The 21,310-nt window shown below is 38.0% G+C and overlaps 1 protein-coding gene and 1 long non-coding RNA gene across 3 annotated transcripts in view; both read right to left on the bottom strand.

Moving 5' to 3' along the window:
- The window catches only part of alpha-Catr (alpha-catenin related), a 157,382-nt gene that overhangs the window by 128,447 nt on the left and 7,625 nt on the right, over nucleotides 1-21,310 (bottom strand). The gene's annotated exons all lie outside the window — the stretch shown is intronic.
- Nucleotides 4,254-9,122, bottom strand: LOC149702546 (uncharacterized). The gene is made up of 2 exons (XR_016381755.1): nucleotides 6,769-9,122; nucleotides 4,254-6,706 (listed from the first exon to the last, which is right to left on the bottom strand). It is a non-coding gene; the product is annotated as an uncharacterized LOC149702546 (long non-coding RNA).

Here is a 21,310-nt window from a genome sequence, read left to right as displayed (position 1 = left end):
AAAGCCACGGTCGAGGATCAGAATCTTCAGAAAATTAGCCACTACTTAACCAAAGGATGGCCGCCAGCGCAAAAATTACCTGAAGCACTCCACGTGTATCATCGCCGTCGAGAAGAGCTATCAAACATAGAGAATATCCTGCTAATGGGCAATCGCGTCATCATCCCGGAAAAATATCGACAAGCAATGCTAGAAGAATTGCATGGATCTCACGACGGGATCGTTAAGATGAAAGCCGTGGCAAGGTCTCGTATTTGGTGGCCGTATATAGATAATGACATAACCCGACAGGTTCAGTCATGTCATAGTTGTCAGACGCACGCCGCCATGCCACGAGCAACACACACACCATGGCCTCGTGAATCCAAACCATGGTCGCGGGTCCACGTCGATTTCGCGGGCCCAATAGACAATCAATATATATTGCTCACTGTTGATGCTTATTCGAAATGGATGGAGCTAGACATCACGAAAACTACGTCGACTGAAGCTGTCATCCAAAGTTTACGCCCACACATTGCTCGATACGGCATCATGCCGACATTAGTCACCGATAACGGTACATGTTTTGTCAGCCAAGAGTTCAAGAGATTCACAGCCATGAATGGCATAAAACATTTGACGACGGCACCATTTCACCCAGCGTCTAATGGCCAAGCCGAGCGATCCGTTCGCACCGTAAAAGCTGGTTTGAGGAAGATATCAGGAGAGCCGCATCACGATGTGGATATTATTAATCACGGTCTTGCAGTACATGCACAAGGTACGCTGGCCACTCGACTTGCACGCTTCCTCATCAACTATCGACGGACTCCTACCGCGTCGGGCAAGTCGCCCGCCGAGCTCATGTTGGGCCGAAACATCTTAACTAGGATTGACCTATGTCATCCCCAGCACAACCCTAAAGTACAAAAGGTTGAGGACAACCAGAAGAACACGTACAAGTCGGGAGATTTGATTTATTCCCGCAATCATGGCATGGGGCATAAATGGCTTCCAGGTACTATTCTCGAACCGTTAGGACGAATGATGTTCAAGGTACAGACGCCCAAAGGTTACGAACGCAAACATGTCAACCAACTGCGTCCCAGATGGCATGACACTCATGCAGCGCCACACGCCGATGTAACCTCCGAGGAATTTTCCCTCGAGCCGATCTCCATACCTGGACCAACTGCTTTAGCCGTTCGCGGTCAAGCCGGTACGCCTGCAAGCCCACTATTGGCGACACCTATTGCCAGACCAGTTCCTACGGCAGGAAGCCACCTCCCCCATTCACCACCGCGTGTGCCATCTCAGCGAGATAGCACCATACCAACCCACATCCTACTGGACCGCCCGAAGCGTAACACACGTCCACCAGCCAAGCTTTTGGACTACGATTGTGCTCCACGCTAGTTTCTACTCACGCACCTTCGTTGCGCCACGCTTACGCCACCACCAAAAAAAAAAGGGGGAGAAGGTAGTGAAGCATATAAACATTGTGAACTGTAGCCGTTAGGGGGCGCTAAGGGGACGAGATTGGGGACTAGGGACGCAGTATGCTAATCGGTTAACAGCTTATTTTACGGCGAACAAGATTACTGACGCCGCTATCAAACATGCAACGCTTCTCACAGTACTTAGTACCGCGGCGTATACTCTGTTAGAGAACTTGACTCGACCAGATGATATTATGACGAAAACGTATGTGGACTTAACTACGTTGTTAAATGATCACTATAACCCCAAACCTTCCCGCATGATGGAACGAATACGCTTTAATGGTCGCTATCGTCGCAAGGATGAATCTGTGGCTGTCTATGTTGCTGAATTGAAGAAATTAACAAAACACTGCGAATTTAAAGAGTTAGATCAAATGTTGATGGATCGCATAGCCGAGGGAATAAACAATGAGGGTATGAGAAGGTACCTACTACAGCATGAAAGTACGATCAAAGATGATTTGCCTGCCATGCTATCATTGTTAACGACGTATGAAATGACGGAACGCAACACTAAGGAATTGCGTGTCCTGAACCCCGTTGATGAACATCAGCAAGTGAACGCCATCATTCCGGCCAAGAGCCATTCGAGATCTCAACAAAACCTTAGGCAACCGCAAGCCTCACGAGCTACTCAACCGTCTGGGGCAAGACCACCTAGTTGCATACGTTGCACTAGCATTGACCACACTCCGCCAAATTGTCCATATAAAGAATTTATATGCAACAACTGCAAGAAAGTAGGTCATCTGGGAAAAGCATGTAACCGACCGCCCACGGAATTGAAACAACGACTTCCCGCCAAGAGAAGTTCGAACAATCAACGCCCAAAACGCGGACATTATCGAACCACAGCAAATCATATCGCAGATGAGGACGATATTACGCCAACGGCTACGGTTATGGCAAATTCTGCCGATGAAGCAGACTTATATCGGGTCCCAGTCAGGGAATACGCCATGTATCATGTTGATGATGATGTCATGGAAGAAGAACATTCCTCTCCTATGAATCTAGAACCACCACCCCCTGAGACCATTGTCTGCGCATTAAATGGCAAGGAGGTATGTTTTGAACTGGATACTGGCTCAGGTTATGCAATGATTTCAGAGGTGGTCTACGGTCAACTTCCTCACGTGCAACCATTACAAGACTTCCGCAAACGCTTAACGTCGTTCACGGGCGGAACACTTCAGATTTTGGGTTCCACGTTACTCACCGTCTCGTACCGTGATAATCAAGCCGAACTACCAGTTCTCGTCTTTCGTGGAGACCGCCCAAATCTATGTGGTCGCAACTGGCTGTTTTCAAAGCTGAACGTGCTACCACGTGTAGCAGAGTACTCGGTGCAACCGCGCTCCGACATGGCTTTTGGAGTAAACGCTATGGAATCATCGGACACTACGCCCTTGCAAACTATTTTGGATCGCCACGCAGCACTTTTCACACCTGGTTTGGGCAAACTGAAGGATGTAAAGGTTAAATTATACCTTAAGCCGGATTCACGCCCCACATTCTGTAAAGCACGGTCAGTTCCTTACGCTATGAAGGACAAGGTAGAGGAAGAGCTTCAACGATTGGAGTCATTGCACATTATAGAAAGCGTACCATACTCAGAGTACGCTTCGCCAATCGTTCCTATCCGGAAAGTCAATCAAGATGCTATTCGTATCTGTGCAGACTTCAAAACGACGATTAATCCCAACTTGGATATAGAGAAATACCCTCTGCCAAAGGCTGAGTCTATATTCGCAACTCTGGCTGGATGCACGTATTTTGCGCGTATTGATCTCAGAGACGCCTATAACCAGTTGGAATTACACGAGGACTCTAAAGCAATCACCGTTATAAACACCTCACGAGGACTGTTCCGGTATAATCGTCTACCTTTCGGGATTGCCTCAGCCTCGGCTATATTTCAACGGGTCATAGAAACATTGTTCCGGAATCAAAAAGGAGTGTCGCCCTTCCAGGACGATATAGTATTAGGGGGTGCGACCAAACACTCCCTCTTAAAGCTATTAGACCAAGTACTGGAAACATTGGAAGTCAATGGCTTGAAACTGCGTCGCGAAAAATGCGTCTTTCTGGAAACGTCCATTGAATTCTTGGGTCATAGATTGGATGCACAGGGCATTCATCCTCAAGAGGCCAAATTGGTCGCAATCATGAACGCACCTGCCCCTAAGAACCTGGAACAATTACGCTCGTTTGTGGGTATGCTGATGTACTACGGTAAATTCATAAACAACGCGTCCACCAAACTAGCACCACTATTTGACTTGTACCAGAAAAATGCGACTTGGGTCTGGGAAGCCACACACCAAGATGCATTCCAGGGAGCGAGCCTCGCCTCTAGAGGTCCCTCGATAAAGTCCCTAGTCCCCAATCTCGTCCCCTTAGCGCCCCCTAACGGCTACAGTTCACAATGTTTATATGCTTCAGATAGATAAAAAATAAACATAGCCTATTCCGCGTTGCATTCATATAATTCAAAGGATGATCGAAAAGGCAAGAACGATCTTATTCGACATTGAAATCGATTGAAATCGAGCGAACGGTGCAAAAAGTAGGTCTAGATGGAGGTTAGGTTAGCCTGGGAAGAAATAGCGTTCGCAAGGTTACGCCTAGGTCAACCTGGCCGGGCGGCCCCGAAAAAATCGAGCGGGGGCTTATGGGATAGTAGTGAAACTAGCGCCATCTAAAAGTAACTGGTTGTAACTAAAATACAATAAGGTGAAATACCTCAAAAGCGACACCATACGAAAGTTTTCATAATGAAATCAATAATTGCCAGTTTTTAATTTATTAAAGTATAATTATTTCCATTGCCCAAATTATCCCCATTACAAAAATATTAATTTAACAGTGCAAAAAATATATTTTAAAATCAAGGATCAGGATAAGTATTTCCGTTGAACACTGTTCCAGCTCCAGCTACTTTATATTTTCCATTAAAAGAAGGATTTAATTCGAAACTTATCGAAAGTTTTGGTTTATTGGCCCTTAATTCGTGGAATAACTTCTTCCCTGATATTTTTGATTCAACTGCAGACGAAAAATACAGTTAAGACCAATATAGTTGAACTTCAGAAATGGAGAAACGGTAAAAAAAATTTAAAAACTAAAACTAACTGATAGAGATTAAATAAGCAAAAACTTAAACTAACGAACCCATTTTGGAATCGGAAGGATTCAACGTTACAAGAATCAAGACGACCAACAAAGCAAAAGTTGCAGCCGAAACAAAAGAAACGCCGTTCATCGTTGAATGATTAAAAATAATATTTTGAATATTGGTAGTCTGAATTAGAACTAATTCCAACTGAATGCAAAAAATGTGAAGCAGCGAAAGTCCTTAAGTATACACTACAGATGACCACGAATTGTAATTGCGAAACAAGTATACCGCATGTGGTGTATATAAATCAAGCTATGTATGTCACAATTTAATTAGAAAAATGTCAAGGTTGAAAAGAAAAAAAAGACAAATTTTGTGACGCACGTTGCTTGTCAACGAGCATATTTCGTCATATTCGCAGAAAAAACAGCTTTTATTAACATTTACATCATATATAATGAACTCACACAGGTTTACACAGGTTTAGTGGCATTTGAACGCATTTCCAAAGCAATACTCATGTTGTTATCTTTGAGATATTTGAAACAAAAATAACGCCATTCCTAACGAAATTCTATAAGTTAAATTCGAACTTTTAGAAATCTGTGAATGTGAATAACACCATAAGTATCGACTACTTAAGATTTTTCCAAAGCTCAAATGTACAAAACTGAGTCAGATTTCCGAAAAAAAAAGAAAAACACCCAAAAACATTAAAACGTGAGAAAACTTAAACCACGTCGAAACAATATATTTTTTGACCACCAAATCTTTCAAAATCCAAAGAAAAAAATTCATCTCATAAACCCTTTTCTCTTCAATCAATACATCACCCCGCGTGTCGTCTTAGCTTTCCAATAAACAGTACCTTCCTAATGAGACGAATAAAACTCAACGCTCGCTTCATCCTAAAGATGCCGCTGTTGTATGGCGGCATTCTTATAGTCCCTATATTACGGCACTTATTTCAAATCGACATAAAAATATGTTTGGGGGACATCAGGCAGACATAACCTATATAACGTGTTTTAAGGAGCGAGAACAAATTTCCTTAAGGAAGCAAAAAAAAAAAGGAAAAAACCCTTTCATTTGGTCACATTTCTGCCATACAGAGTCTTCTCTAAACCAGAATACATCCATTGAATTCGAACGAAGAGAAAAACATCAAGGAAAATATATAAAATAAAAATCGCTGAGCAAACTTTCCTTCTCGTAAAGAAAATAAGGAAATACAAAAAAAAATAGGTTGTCCTTCGATTCAACCCCAATTTCTGTTATAAAAGGTACAACAAGAAAAATGTTTCAAAAGATATCCTACTCGTACGAGGGAGCTATAGCCTTCCAGCAAACAAGTTATAGTTCGAAATGGGTCGTCGTTCCATCAACATGGCGCTACCTCAATTTGTTATAAGGAGCTTTACTATACTCTCTATGCACAGCGTGGAAGAGATCATTGGATCGACACTTTAATCTATGAAAAATCACTCGATCCACTTTGAAGTGTTATAAGAGATACAGGGAAGTCCTTCGAGTATGTTATAGCCCTTTTTCTGGCCTTTCCAATGATACTACATACTTTCGGTTTCAACAATTAGGGGTCGAGTAATTAAGCAAAATGTTCATAAGTGTCCTCTCCTCAGGATTAAAATGGGCTTAATTTCTGACCACTTTGAAAAGTAATAACTCTGGTTCTATAAGAGATGCGGGGAAGTCCTTTGAGTATGTTATAGTCCTATTTCTGGCCTTTCCAACGAACCTAAATACTTTGGGTTTCAACAATCAGGGCTCGAGTAATTAAGCAAAATGTTCCTCTCCCCAGGATTAAAATGGGCTGACCACTTTGGAGGGTCATAACTCTGGTTCTATAAGAGATACAGTGAATTCCTTTGACCATATGATAGCCCTATATCTTCCCTTTCCAAAGATACCAAATACTTTTGAGTTACAGCAATCCGAACTGGAGAAATTAAGCAAAACAGCAAGATACAGCGTTATCTTCATCCCATCTTTATTGCCACTCCAATTATAGAGTATTACAACTTCAGTTCCATAAGAGAATTTGAGAATTTCAATAGTTCTTATTGTTAATTTTGTATATCATCTGAAATCACCCATGATGACAATTGATAACCATAATAAGTGAAACAAAGGCTTATTTCATACCGATTTTGCGGATCTCTACCACACTGTACGTAACAGATAGTTCATTTTCTTGTACAAGAAGAAAAAAAACCGAGACACAGTCCCTGACATTTTACAAAAAGATAGTTTTGGTTTTGCCGACTAGGCTGAAAAATGGTATAGAAAAAGCAGTGCAGAGTCACGCTCCTAAGGCCATATTCCAAAGTACCCATTTGACAATATACGACTCGGGGATAAATTAAACGAAGCCAAGGCTTGAGAAGGGGGCAAAGTCCATTCACTTATTTGAAAACGGTATACACTAGGAAAAAAATATAATCGGTCCAATTGATAGGCAAACAAACTCGCAAACTCATCCCTAATATCGCTGAGTGTACACGAAAATGCACCAATATGCGTGACCTTTCCGCCCCCCTTTTTTTCTTTTAAAGGTGTGGTGACACAATAAAGTATTTATTTTAATATCATGGGAGTGGTCAGTTCATCTTTATTTATTGTGATATATTGTCAATCAAATTGATTTTGAAATGATAGGTTTTTGTTAAAAAAGCAGGTGCAAGAGGAGCTCTACCCTATATGGAGTAATAACTGCAGTGGTTTTTATAGTCGAGACAATCTCCATAAATTTTACTGCAAATTTCAAATATTTTAGACCGCACCAATTTAATTCCCAGATATTTCCTAGTTTATATGAACCCAGAAAAGCAAAGCATGTAGGACACAAACTCCAGTAATGCCTTCACAAGACGAAAACGCAATAAAACAACTTAAACCATAAAACCAATTCAGTTCCCAACTAATTCCTTCACTACTATAGAAGGCAATTAAAACTAATTTATGTATTTCAAAGGAAACCGCTGGGATTAAGCTTGAGCGCAATCTGCATGAACCCATCATTAAAAACCAATTCACCTCACTCTCCCTTTAAATGCAAAAACAAGGTATTCAAGATCGAAGAAAGTTAAGTAAGATTCTGTGTTAACGAAAAAAGAAAAAGTATAAATTTATGGTTAATAGTTCTGAAAGCGTTTAAAACCTTTCTCTCTAGGTTCTCTCTCTCTCTCTCGGCTCTCTCGGAATATGTATAATAAGCCGGGGCCCATTTAGGCGTCGAGACAAGTCCATTTAAGGGCATAAAAGACAAAATACATTTCACGAGGCAAAGACCCCTATATAAGCGAGTAAAAATTTGCATTTTGGATCATTGGAAAGAATGGCAGAGAAAGTTTAACGACTTTCGTAATAAAAATGTTAAAAAAACGGCTTCTGAATAATAAAATCTCTTTAAACCTAAAAAAAAATAAAAAAAATAGAGAAAAAGGATTTTTTTTCAACCCATTAACCTCGTAACGTAAAGAAATCAATTACCTAAGTCACTAGTCACACGCCTTCTGTCTAGTACCATCACTTAAACCCTAAACCGAAGTAGATAAACCTACGAAGTTATCCGATTCTTCAGATCCCTTATGATTTAACTAATCAAATAAGTTCAAGTGGCCCCGGCCATATTACAGCTTTGCTCTGCCAAATTGGTCACATCAAAACTGGGGAAGAATAGGAGGAAGGCGCCCAGCCGCAAGAGGACTGAACAATAGTTTTCCAGCTCTAAAGAGGGCAAAACTAAAAATCCTACCCTTGTCAGTGCTAAAATAATTAAATGTAATTCGTAATCATTGTTACAAGAAATCCGAGAGCGGAAACTCACAATCTCCCCGGCCTGAACTTCCCTAAAAATTCTAAATTTCGCTGAGTTTTCCCCGAGTTTTTGTTAACAATTTATTTCCATGAATATTCCAGGTTTGTATGAACCCTGTGAAGAACTTTACAGTTACTGAGTAAATATTGGCTTTTTGATAATGTCATGGTTCATTTACTTCCGATAAAGGTACCACCACTACCACCACCAAAGGGTTAAGAAGGTATTGAGGTGAAAGAAGGATAAATCTGGATTTCTAGGTCGACAGAAATAAGGCGTTATTCGCTTCCCACCCATCCAAGGAATAAAAAAAAACGTTTTTCTCCCAGATATTATGATGATGGGAGAAGCTGGGATTACAGATTGTCATTGAGGGTATGGTATGTTGGAGGTAAGACCCTAAAGAAGAGGGTGGGGTCATAATCCGTTTTTGGCACCCGATAATGTGTAGGGGAAGACACGGAACAAGAGAAAACTGGGCCCCTAAGTTCTAGCTTCCAGCAACTTAAAAAAAAACTTATCAGAGACTCGGAAATTCCGAATTCAGAGATTTGGTTTTTAGGGAGATAAAGATCGCAAAAGGGTTATTTCTAGGGTTGTAAGTCGGAAAATTTTCCGCGGAAAATTTTCCGCTCGGAAAATTTTCCGGAAAATGACCGAGCTATATTTTTCCGGAAAATTTTCCGTATTTTTCCGCTACCGGTTTCTTAATTAAAAAGTTAAAACTTTAAAATTTTTCAATTGCCTTTCTTTTCAAAACATTCATTATTTTGTTTTCGGTGAATTCGGAGGGGGAAAAATTGTTTGTTAACCCTGTTCAAAGTCACAAATTATGGGAAAATCAACCACTAATATTTGGCGGTACTTTAATAAATCTATTAAAGATGGCAAAATAACTGGAGAATGTATATATTGTAAACAATGTTATGCAAATAACGCAACGTGGATGAAACGCCACTTTTCATCTGGTATATGCAAAAAGTGTTTCCCATCTTGTATTGAAAAGTTTTAAAATTAACTGCAAGAAAAATGAGTCATCTCATGATATGCAACTACATTTGGTAAGTCAGCGAGGTGTAATTAGTTAAATTCGTAATTCAATTATATAAAAAGGCTGCAGTTTCTATTTTAAAATGTATCTATTATATTAATTTCGAACTCAGGACAACAAAACTGAAGAAGCTATCGAAATATCTTCAAAAGTTTGATAAATTGACTCTAAGCTCACTTAATTGCTAGTTTTATATTTTTCCGATTAGCGGAAAATTTTCCTCTTTGCGGAAAATTTTCGGGAAAATTTTCCGGAAAATTTTCCGCGTTTTATTTTTCCGGAAAATTTACAACACTAGTTATTTCAATTTGAAAGAGTTATAAGTCATTGAGTTCTTCCTAAGAATAAATTTCTAGGGTCATCTATCAGCCACAGAGGTCACAACAGTCAGCCGAGGTGTTTATAGTTAATTTCCAGGAGAATTTAACGCAATTTAATGTTCGAATTAAACCCTAACCTTTATTTATCATCATAATCGACAAGAATATTTTTTGAAATAGTCTAGATTTTTTTAAATGGTTGAGAATATTTTTTAATCTTCGAGAATATTTTTAAATGGTCAAGAATTTTTTTAAATGGTCGAGAATATTTTTCAAATTGTCTAGAATTTTTTTAAATGGTCGAGAATATTTTTCAAATTGTCTAGAATTTTTTTAAATGGTCGAGAATATTTTTCAAATTGTCTAGAATTTTTTTAAATGGTCGAGAATATTTTTCAAATTGTCTAGAATTTTTTTAAATGGTTGAGAATATTTTTCAAATTGTCTATAATTTTTTAAAATCGTTGAGAATTTTTTTTAATTGTCAAGAAATTTTTTTAATTGTCAAGAATTTTTTTAAAATATTCGAAATTCTCCAAATCTTCTCAACCATCCTTAAATCTAATAATTCTTAGCGCAAAAACACTGAACGAGAGCCCGGGAAAATTCTTTAAAAAAAATGGCGCGAAAAAAATCTCAATCATACAGGGGTATAAGGTTATCCGTTCTATATTTAAGGTAAAGGATCAAAGCAATTTTGGCGGGTACATCCCACTCTCTAAAAAACCCTCAATTTTTTATGATGGGGGGATTAAAGACATGGCGTGCTATAGTAGTAAGTCCTCCATACCATAGTACAGGACTGACAAGCGTACGGTAAGGTCACGTGTAACTAACTCTATGGAGGCGCGAATGACTTTTGCAACTAGAAAAGGAAGGAAAAAAAAGATTGGGAAGGATGGGGACACAGTGAGGGAACAAAATTACAATTGGAATGAGACAGGATTCGAGCGAGGGCAAAGCGGGAGAGTGAATCGGGTGCCAAAGAATGAACACGCGATGTAATATGAAAAGGAAATGAGATTTTTTTTCGGGGGTTACTCGAGTTTCGGGACTCGTACATTACTGAAGCTTAAGAGACGATTACCAAAGCATTTCACTGCGTTTTATAATGACAATTCTATAGGGGTATGTCACTATAAGTTTAAAAAATTTTTAACGATTGTGACCTCAGATTTTATGCAGATCTCGTATTATAAAAGATTAATTAATTAATAAGAATTAGTTTTGAAATTGCGTGATTTAATAAGAAACATTGGACAATAATAAACGTAGCTAACCAACAGCGCCCTATAGTAACTATTACCGTTAACCTCAGCAGGTTTTAGGCAGAAAGCAGAACCCAGGTAACTGAGTAACTCCCTAAACACGTGAAAAGTGAACTTGCAAACTCTACGCGGAAGGTTTCAGATTTTCATCCGGTGCCATAGGCCGGGTTCGAACCTAGGACCCTCTGTCTACTAGGCGAAAGCTATAACCACTAAGCCACAAAACTCTATCTTAAATCTAAAGGATACAATATTATATACGAAACCAAGACGTTAACTAAAACCTTATCTGAGATTCCACATACTCCCTTTCCAACCCTTTGCAGTCCCAGTATGTTTTAGACATGTGGGAAGGGGCCACAAAAATGATGCATTATTCCCATAAGCCACTTTAATGCGAATGACCCACTAAAACAAAGACATTGCCGAAGAAATAGAGAAATACAACGGAGAAGTATATATATATAGTAAACATAAAGGTCCCATTCTCTCTCTCTCTCTCTTGAGTTGAAACACAAAGGTAACAATTTAGATCCTGTTCACGGCAGGTTCTCCGGCAGTAATGGGTTGGTCCTAACTTAAAACATAAGGTACCACTCGCCCTATAAAAATAAGGAGCGCACCTATACATATATACGTCGGAGAGAGAGAGAGATTCCCGCCAAAATCCCATAAATGGCGGGAAAAGCCATAAAATCGACTTATACCTTATAGAAGAAGGAGACTGGGATTCTAAAGCCAAATGGGAAAGGACATAAACAACCGTAAATCCAGTCAAGAGGGAAAAACAAAAACAAACTAAAATAGTAAACTTCAAAGGGAAACTGAAAGTTCTATGGATGAATCTGCCATATTCTAAAGGGTACGTTCTTATTATAGTCAAAATGAGTGGAGAATGTCACCAGAACATGGGCGCCACAACATTTAATAACGTGGATATGGGCTCCTAAACATTGATTGGGTCCTAAAACAATGAAATAGTCAGATATGCGGAGTAATATTGTCTTCAATTACTTTACCAGCGTATAAGAACACTTTTACCCATTTAATAGAAAACTACAGTTCTAAAACTAGATAAAGGTTCAATCGGGTTCTTAGATTGAACACAATTGAAAAGCTTGACACGTCTTACACCACACACGTGTGCCTATTTCCTCCTTGTTTCGGAACCCGTATCTCCCCTAACTAAATGTTGCACACCCCATCATGTTGACCATAAGAACAAACCCTTTAATTTACAGAAAACTAATCAGAATTTAGAAACACACGATCCTGCATAATTTTTCTAATTCAATCATTTTAGCGCCAAACAAAACATGATTAAAATCGTGCTGCATTCCTTAATAATAATAATAATAATTTCTTCTGTAGCAGTAACAACAACGTAAGGTTTAATTTGAGCCATGAAAATTTTCTTCAAACCCCCTCCGGTTTAGAAAAAAAAGCAATAAGATGGTCCAAGCAATCCGGGATTCAACGTTAAACCCCAAAACACCTGGGTAACTTCTCGGGAGCAAATCGTGAGCACGAGATAGATAAAATAATAAAGGTACTGCCACTAAAAGAAAACTATAAACACCACCGTCCTTTCCATCCACCCAAAAAAAGAAAGTAAAGAAAATAAGAAATAAGAAATAATAATAATACCCTTCTCCACATACCCAAGGTGCAAGAAAGGGCCCCAATGGTGGAAAAGTGGTAATCACATCCGATTCAATACAGTAACGTGAAGTTATTAAATCATCCCTTGAATATTGAAGCTAAAACGATGAAAAGAATAAAGCCCAACCAACAAAGGGGGCGGTGACCCAAGGTCAATGGTTCAAATGATCCACTCTGGGGTCTTAAGTAATTTTTGACCTAGCTGGATAATTCCACATTTTTGACCTAGCTGGATAATTCCACAAAGTAAACTATCCGTATTTAGTAACCCTTGACTTGAAAACTGTAATATCATTTCAATCTTATTCATGAAAAGAAAAAAGCCCCACTAACAAAGAGACGGTGACCCAAGGTCGGTGGTTCAAATGATCCACTCTGGGGTGTTTAAGTAATTTTCACCTAGCTGGATAATTCCGTAAAGTAAACTTGACTTTAAAGTAACCCTTGACTTGAAAACTGTAATACCATTTCAACTTTATTCAGGATAACATTGAATTATTTCACGCTGGTATTACGCGATGTACGAGGTTACCTCCCATTTTTAAAATGTGAGTAGTTTTTGGTAAGCGCCATCTAGTGAGCAAATTCTGTACTTTGATTTTATTCCGTATTTTAAAAATGGCCGCGGACAACAACAATCTTTATGACACAGAGTTAACCCTTTGTCAGGTCCTGAATGAAGTTTGCAAACCCGCGATCTCCACTCCCTTAAAAACCTATCACTACTTTTACAGCCAAGAGCGGAACATTTTCTACCCCAATCTGCCATTTTTATTTTTCAAAACTTACTAATTAATGAGAATTAAAAAATATGTTCAAATCATCGGATTCATCTAGCCAAAGGATTTCAGACGATGGTTATGAACTTCCTGCTTTTGCCCGCTAGATGGCTTTAAACACCGAGGTTTAAAGAGACAAAAATAACGAATTTTACGCTTCACTTCGAAGCTAGATGGCGGTATCAAAAACTACTAAGACGCAATGGCAGCCCCCCTTGAATTTGCCTGGTAAACGACGTAATTCAGAGCAAAAGAATAACACCAACCCATCACACCACTGGCTAACAAAATATACCGCTAAGAAAGAAAAAAAATATAGAAACCATCCAAGACTTTAGGTGCTGCATGGGTTGGATTGGGATATCCCGAAATAGATAGAGGATTGTTATGAAAATATCGTGCCATTTCCTGGATACTTTGATAACCCTCTTTTTAGTTTGTGTACCAAAGCGCGTTACATTCATAGCTAGCACCTACCATAGGAAAAGTCTATAGGGGTTATTATAGTTTAGCTGAGAAAATGCTCGGACTCTAGTATAGTAAAGCGCGGGAGTACGTAACCATGGTTACGACGAGTGAGGTCGTTTCGGGAAAAGCTTGGCCAAAGGCGTTAGGGCTATAGCTAACCCCTAAAAATACCCTCACTCCTACACCCTCTTCTTTATTTTCATCCCTTATAGGGCATTCCATTCGAAAGTGATTGCTAGTTCGTGTCAGACTATAGGCTCGCTTGTCATCTTTAAATTGTAGTGAACGGGTTAAAGGTGTCGAGGAGATTGCCGAGGAATTGAACTATAAGTTGTCATGGTGACGCCAAAGGCTTAGCGAAAGAGGACCAGCTGAGCCGTACAGCTTAGAAACGGAGACTATACCGGAAGATGCTGAGAGATATCTTAGACCCAAAATATCGTAACTCCAAAATTAATTATAGGGGGAAGAAAAGTCTCCAAAAATAACTCGAAACACTTGATGATGGGGTAAAGCACTATAGAAGATAAATTTAATTATATAAACCAACTTTTCTCCGTTAGTTTTGTCCATGTTAGGTTTCCAAAGACGTTTTCTCAACTTTATAAGACGATACCTTGTCTTCCATCGGAGTTTTGAACTTTATCTAATCAAGAATTTAGTATAGTCCGGCACTAAGTTTGAGGATGTAAGAGCACCCTAAGATTCTTGGGGCAAAGTTATAAGAAAATCATAAGAGTATAAAGGTTAGATACAGGGTGTTTCAAAAAGGTCCAGGGTAATTTATAGATAGCAACTCAATTTTGAGTCGAAAATGTAACTTCAATAGCATTTTACCACGACAAGTTCATAATAAAACCTACTGAACTCCGGTCCAACCAAACCACCTTTTTCTCTCGTAACACCCTGTACATCATCCATCAAGGGCAGTGATGGAATGGAAGAAGCATCAAAGGGTTATATGATCCGAAGACCACGATGAAAACTGTGATAGTAACAATAGCGGAAAATAGGATCGGATAGCGCCAGGAAATCTTTTTTATTATTTTTAGGAACCTTCCTTTTCATCTCATCCCTAAGACCATTCGCGAACGGTTAATCAATTGTATTAAAGGTTATTACCCCCTGTTTTCTAATGGTTCACGATGACCCCCTGTATTCAATATTCCCCCTACAACGGTGTGTTTCATTCAACGGGTCAAACACGAATGTAATGTTGTTCACGAGAGCGCGCGAGGTTTCACGATGCTCAATTACGTGGATACTGATGTAGAAGAAGAGGAAGAAACTCGAAATAACGTTAGTAGCGCGTGATTTATCTTTTCATTACGTTTCGCTAGAGTCGCTTCTACCGACTCGGTTTGCTCCGCTCGGAGAAAAATATTTTTCTTGGATAGTGGAATGCTATTTTTCTACAAGTAACCTCTAAACTTAATATAAAAAACCCTTTACTTTCATAGAAAAACAAATGCTAAGATAACGGTGGTGCCCGCTACTTAACGAATTAAGGGATAAATAAGAAGGTACCTAGATCTCTGGCTTGAGATATAAGGGGTCAAAGGTTACGAAATACAATTTTTACGGCGAAATTCAGCTGAATTTTTACAGGTATTTTAAAATAATTTCACTTTTTTACTATAAACTAGGGTGGCGAGTTGAGATAATATTGCTAACGTTGCTCTAATCGATTACTTGATTGAGTTTGATCCGTGGCTTGAGATATAAGAGGTCAAAGGTCACGCAATTTTATATTTGTATATTGTATTTTAAATTTATTCCACTTAGCCGCCAGTTGTGATAACGATGACTTTACCAATTTTGATCTGTGGTTTGAGATATTATAGGTCATACCGAGGGTCAAAAGGTCACCAATAAAATGCTTACATGACTTAATTAAATTGATTCTGAAAGATTAAAAATATTGATACCACAGTCATCCTAACCAATCCTACAAGACTATATACACCCTTAAAGAAAATATCTTAGAAAATACTTATTTTCCATGAGATTTCAAGATAGGGGTATATATTCTTTAAAAGTGGTTTAGACTATATATTTTTTCTTCTAAAGGTATCAATTTAAGACGCAGTGTAGAGAGGGGGGAGTTGTATTCAATTTAAGAAACACTCGCTTCGAAGAGATCACGTCGAAAAATTTCAAAGAAAAATAATAAATGAGGTTCAAATAAATAAAAGTAAAAAATAAATAAAATAAAAAAATGTTTTTGTGTAGAAGTTGAGGTATACAGCTAGTAATTGGTTTTTAAAGTCGAGTCGCTCTGGATATAATAAACCTAATCCGAAAGGAACTTGAATGATCAACTATATCGATGATTGATTGGGAAAAATTCGTTCTGGATCTATTTTAAATCACTCTATAAAATTAAAAAATAAGGAACCATATAGTAAAAGTGTCATTTTCTTTAAAAGCTTTTAAGAAAAAGTAAATTAACACGACGTTATTGATATTTATCAACTTCTTTCACGTCATTAATAAGTTTGACGCTAGTTACTGAGAGCTATAATTGTGAAGTGACGTAGATGAAACGTCATAGATTATCGTTACGCGACGTCTTGTGATTGGGGAAGCGGTGTCAAAGGTTAAATACAGAAAAAATTAATTAAAATTAAATTAAAATATAATATATGATCTCGATAAAAGAGATAACTAAATTTTGATAAATTTGATGCTAAAGTGTAGGAAAACTATAACCGAAGTAAAAAAATATTGGATATTATAGGACCTTTCATAAAATTATAGGATATTATAGGACATTTCATGAAACTATAGGATATTATAGGACCTTTCATGAAACTATAGGATATTATAGGACCATTCATGAAACTATAGGATATTATAGGACCTTTCATGAAATTACAGGATATTATAGAACCTTTCATGAAATTATAAAATATTATGGGATATTTCATGAAACTATAGGATAATATAAAGGACAGGTTCAAAAATATAGGATTTTATAGGAATTATAGGACCATTGGACTACATGCCCGTCAATTTTCCGCTAACTCCAGAAAATACTTTTGATCGAAATTTATTCTCTATAATTCTATCATCCTACAATTTAGTAAAGTCCTAAATCTCTGGAAGTTTCAACAAAACGAAAACAGCAAGAAAAAAAATCATTTGATAACGTCGGACTAATCTACTTTTCGGTGTTACACTTAAAATCCCCGAAGACAAGTTTGACTTCTATAATGACAAGCTAGACAGTATATAAGAGAAGGAAGAAGCTCTTTTAGCCCGCATTTTACTCAACAAGAAAAATATTCAAGAATTATGAATACGGAAGTCGCCTGTCAGAACAGAGTCCAGGCATTTTATTAAATATAGGGGTCAAACCAGTCTTAAAATGCAATACAGGGGAAAGCCCACAGGCCCACCATACACCAATTCCCCTTCTTCGCAATTTTAAATCTAAGGAGGTTTATATATCTTTAAAACTGTTTGAAAGACATTTATAAAAAAAATAAGGGAAACCTCGGACTGGTATGAACTAAATGACATTACACGTCACATGACGCAACGGCTTTTGGAGTTTGGACTGGAAGTCGGGATGGGATGGGTGGGAAAACTTTCTGCCAAGTTTTCTGATGGAAAACCGCCTCCCAGATAAACGCAATAATAAAGTAAACACATTTCTAAAGAATATGAAGGCAAAAATATTTTCCAACCCAGTTTAAGAAAAGTTAAACTAAGATATTGCGTTTGTAGTATAAGTAAACACGGAGATAAATATGAAATTATTATGACAAATGATGCATCGTCAACAATAAAGTTTAAGATTTTGTGACATTGTATTTAACTACTGATTAAATCAGTTTTTAAAGCGGCGGTAATTGTTAAATCACCAGTAATTTAAGGCGGTAATTCACCTTCAATAAGTTAATTACCTTGAAAAAAAAGACAGACATCAACTAAACATGACCAGGGATAGATTTAATTTTAGAAGTAGGAATGGAGAACGGCGGTTAGTATTTACTTCAGTCCGACTCATAGACCACCCAGTATAGAGCCCCTCCCTCCAACACGTAACCAAAAGTTAAAATTATCTTATTAGCCGACTTAAACTACATTTTGATGACGTTGCTGACGGGGACGGCGAAAAATACGTAATTCTTCTTTTTTACCTCTGTCGCTATGACCCGCCTCTTCTTTCATACCCCTCCGTCCCAGGGAAGGGGGTCCGGGACTTTGACGCGCGCCCAGATTACTCTGTTCTCCATTCCTACTTCTAAAATTAAATCTATCCCTGATCTTATATTGTTATTTACTGAAATAAGGTCGAAAAAATATAGAATAAAAGTTATTCAACTAGTTTTATTTTTGGAATAAAAAAAAAAGACTTAGCAACTAAAATAAGTATATTTTAGTCCTTTTTTTAACGTCAGTTTTCGTTTCTTTGATAAAACGGTTACGCAACTTAAAGCTAGATATATCCCAGAAAACAGCCGTGAAGAAAATAAGGATGGCGAATTTTATATACTTAAGTTATCGGCAACTTTACAGCACCCACGCTACATACTGCAATATCCCCATGAAGTTTACAAAAATTTATGAGGTGGGCTCCCTTTATAAAAGCGCTCCGTCGGGGAAAGAAATTTACCAGGAATTCATAAAGCCACTAGGAATCATTGCGTACAGCCATTTTCACTCAACGCATCTAGGCAGCTTTTTTTGTGGGGAAGAGCTATAGACAATAGACTAATCATAATATATAACGAATTTTACCCTGGCGACTTTATAATCCATCTCGCTGCCTGTTGCACCTGACCTCTCTTTGCTACCAACCAATGAAATTACAGTTAGAAAGACTACGTCAGAATTACATATGAGGCGTCACAGATAGTAAGTTCTCAAGCCAGGTAAACAAAATCCGCATAGATAGATATTACCATTGGATATATATGGAGAACACAATTATTCCCATTACCTCTACATGCATTCCCAGTTTCACACGTAGTTACGAGTACATAACACTACTTTATTTGTTACCAGATATAACCTTGGGTATTCCTACGCCTTACCATACAGTATGCGCTGTATACAGTATCTCTCTAAACTTTTCCAGGATAAAAATCCAAATACGTTTTTGTCTAAAAGTCAATATAGACTGCCTCGGACCTTGCATGCCTAGCTTTTAACCTTTCCCATGGCCATAAAGTACATAGCTGGCGTTTTTTCTTGTTTCGCTGCATTAAACTCGATACGTCAAGCGTAAATAGAAAACAAACATTTAAAAACATATATTAAAAGCCACTGCACTACCAACTTCCAGCCCCAAACCCAAACCGATGCTGAGTCAATAAAAGTTCTGTTTGTAGGCAAAAGTTAAAAATAAATATTATTGTTTGAAGAATAAGTTTTAAACAAGAAGTGATATCTAGTTTATTAGGGAGAAGGTATAAATTCGGGGCCATATTTCCAGCTTTATCTCCAGTCCAAACGCATAGTAGGTCCGGAGTTAATCCTCGCCCCTAAATTACAACCAGCAGCCATCTCATTGGTTCTTGAAAACTCACGTCAGCGCGACGCGAATGACGAAAATTAAAGTCATATTTTCCGACTGAGGAGAGCTAGCGAAATAGCCCGGCCTCCTTTAACACACCCCCCCTTGTATTTTGAAAGGGGGACTGGGACTATGACGCGCGAATACTTAGGCACCTTATACCTTCTCCCTAGTATACTAGCTATCGCTTCTTGTTTTAAACAATGTCCTGTAGTTATGGATTGAGTTGGTTAGAACTTGTTTTCCTTATTTAAATTAAGGGAACATTTTGATATTTCCAGACTTAATAGGTCTATTAGATTTATTTATATATTTAATTATAATCGGATTAACCGCGTAAAATTATAGCTTGTTGTAATTCACAGTACATTACAATCCTAATCTTAATGGACTCTATGCTATATTTCAGTTCCTCTTTTAGTGGAAGCTAGGAAGCGTGACGTAGTATCGCCAAGTCCCAATAGGGTAATATAAACTTTGACAACCGTGTGCATCTAAGTTTAATTCAAAACAATATACAGGGTGTCTCGAAAAGGGTGGTACAGTAGGTGATTTTGGGTCGAAAATGTAACTTCTATAACAAAGAGATACGTACCCTAAACAATTCACGAACATTGGAATGTTTTATGGATGACCCCTTAATTAATTAATTAAATTAGGAAGATAGAAGTTACATTTTCGACTAAAATATTGATTTCCCATAGAACCATCCCACTGAACGTCGGTCATAGGAACCCCCTGTATAGTATAGTTGCAACCCACTCATACGTCAATGCGGAATTTTGAGAAATTCAAATTGAAATCCTTCAATAAAAGATTTCCATGAAATTCTCAAGAACCCTACACCAGAAACTAGTACCCTAGAACAAAATCAATACACCAGTGACTTAAATGTTATTAAAGATAAGCTCTTTGAGATGAAACATACTACAGGACTCACAAAACTTTTGGAAAACCGATTTCCCCAGGTTTTTCCCTTATATTTCCCTGAGCTTTCCAAGTATTTCCCATAAATGGAGTAATAACAAAGGGGATGGTTTTTTATAGTTGAAGTTAACCCCTTCATGGAAAACTTAATCAAACCTCACAAATTTCCCTGAGTCTTCAAGGTTTTCCAAGTTTGTACATGAATTTCTTTTAATTTCAACCACTTAATTCCCCCCCTTTTTAAATAAATTCCAGGATAATTAAACAATGCCGCAAATCCAGCATGCCTTAAGTTCCGTTTAATCTACTTCCCGAATCTAGCCCACGCGTTTCTCCTTATTCTGAATAAATAGCGCAATTTACGAAGAAGGTAAGCTAGCTGGTCTATTGGGAGTCTTCCCTCATATCCATTCATTCACTCATTCATCCTACGTTAAATAACACGACGTTGTGTTACGTGAACGACGCGGCTAAAAGTGAGCTATAAGACAATAGAGGCTGGTAAGTGCATATAGTTAAAGGTACATTAAGGTACGCCCTAATGGCGGGAAGGGAAACCAAAAGGGACTCGTCTAGTTCTAAACACAAGGACGGACTTCCCCGGGCTTTTAACAAACGACCTTAACACCTTAACGACTCGTTCTGTCCCGAAACGTAGTACAGACTCATTCATTTTAAGTAGACAACAACCTTCCTCTGTCCTGCCAACCCCAATTCAGCAACAAACTTAAAGGAAAGATGAAACTGCGGCTGACTTTGAGGTAAGAAAAACACAATCACCCTAGCTAATTAAGATGGATTATCTTCTTACGCCTTTGAAAATTAATTACAATGTATCTTTATATCTAAAGGTTATAGGTCAAAG

Source organism: Phalangium opilio, unplaced genomic scaffold, assembly GCF_054372755.1.
Source record: "Phalangium opilio isolate 3A_F unplaced genomic scaffold, DU_Popi_V2 ptg000017l_1, whole genome shotgun sequence".
Lineage (NCBI taxonomy): Eukaryota > Metazoa > Arthropoda > Arachnida > Opiliones > Phalangiidae > Phalangium > Phalangium opilio.
This window is presented reverse-complemented; position numbering and strand designations above follow the sequence as displayed.